The sequence below is a fragment of the Triticum dicoccoides genome, chromosome 3B, assembly GCF_002162155.2.
Source record: "Triticum dicoccoides isolate Atlit2015 ecotype Zavitan chromosome 3B, WEW_v2.0, whole genome shotgun sequence".
NCBI lineage: Eukaryota > Viridiplantae > Streptophyta > Magnoliopsida > Poales > Poaceae > Triticum > Triticum dicoccoides.
Window position 1 is genome coordinate 131,535,416 of NC_041385.1, and position 1,717 is coordinate 131,537,132.

The window sequence follows — 1,717 nt, forward strand, 5'->3', positions numbered from 1 at the left end:
AGCTCCTGTCGTTGCCCCGACCTACCCATTGTTAATTGACGTTGCCACGATTTATGCCCTAATTGTTTTTGGTGTTAATGAAAACATAATTCATTGGTTTAACCACATGCTTGAGTCCATGAACAAAAGAAGCACAGGTGGTTGGACACCCCCACCCCATTTCAAAAATGGAAAAGAAACGGTTTGTAATATTTCACATTTTATTTGACCAAACTGAAAACAGCGTGCTAAAGTATGATGACCAAGCTCATCACCTTGGGATTGATCATGTTCCTTACAAATACGCACACAAAGTGACCGCCATCAACAATGATGGCGAAGAGAATAAGTGGTAACGCAGATGGATCGGTAGGGGCATGCGAGGATTAGTTTCTCCAGTTAGAACACACAGTCATGTTTGCTAGTAGTAAAATACATCATAAAAGTGCAAACAGTGCACGAGCTGTTGGAAATATGCCCTAGAGGCAATAATAAATTAGTTATTATTATTATATGTCTTTGTTCATGATAATCGTTTATTATCCATGCTATAATTGTATTGATAGGAAACTCAGATACATGTGTGGGTACATAGACAACACCATGTCCCTAGTAAGCCTCTAGTTGACTAGCTCGTTGATCAATAGATGGTTACGGTTTCCTGACCATGGACATTGGATGTCGTTGATAATGGGATCACATCATTAGGAGAATGATGTGATGGACAAGACCCAATCCTAAGCCTAGCACAAAGATCGTGTAGTTCGTATGCTAGAGCTTTTCTAATGTCAAGAATCATTTCCTTAGACCATGAGATTGTGCAACTCCCGGATACCGTAGAATGCTTTGGGTGTACCAAACGTCACAACGTAACTGGGTGGCTATAAAGGTGCACTACGAGTATCTCCGAAAGTGTCTGTTGGGTTGGCACGAATCGAGACTGGGATTTGTCACTCCGCATGACGGAGAGGTATCTCTGGGCCCACTCGGTAGGACATCATCATAATGTGCACAATGTGACCAAGGGGTTGATCACAGGATGATGTGTTATGGAACGAGTAAAGAGACTTTCCGGTAACGAGATTGAACAAGGTATCGGGATACCGATGATCGAATCTCAGGCAAGTACAATACCGCTAGACAAAGGGAATTGTATACGGGATTGATTGAGTCCTCGACATCGTGGTTCATCCGATGAGATCATCGTGGAACATGTGGGAGCCAACATGGATATCCAGATCCCGTTGTTGGTTATTGACCGGAGAACGTCTCGGTCATGTCTGCATGGTTCCCGAACCCGTAGGGTCTACACACTTAAGGTTCGATGACGCTAGGGTTATAGGGAATAGATATATGTGGTTACCGAATGTTGTTCGGAGTCCCGGATGAGATCCCGGACGTCACGAGGACTTCCAGAATGGTCCGGATGGAAAGATTTATATATGGGAAGTCCTGTTTTGGTCACCGGAAAAGTTTCGGGTGTTATCGGTAATGTACCGGGACCACCGGGAGGGTCCGGGGGTCCACCAAGTGGGGCCACCGGCCCCAGAGGGCTGCGTGGGCCAAGTGTGGGAGGGGACCAGCCCCAGGTGGGCTGGTGCGCCCCCCCCCCCCACACAAGGGCCCAAGGCGCCTAGGGTTTGGGGAGGGGGCGCCCACCTTGCTTGGGGGGCAAGTTTCCCCCTCTCCCCCCCCCTTGGCCGCCACCCTAGATGGGTTTTGGGCTGCCGCACCCCTA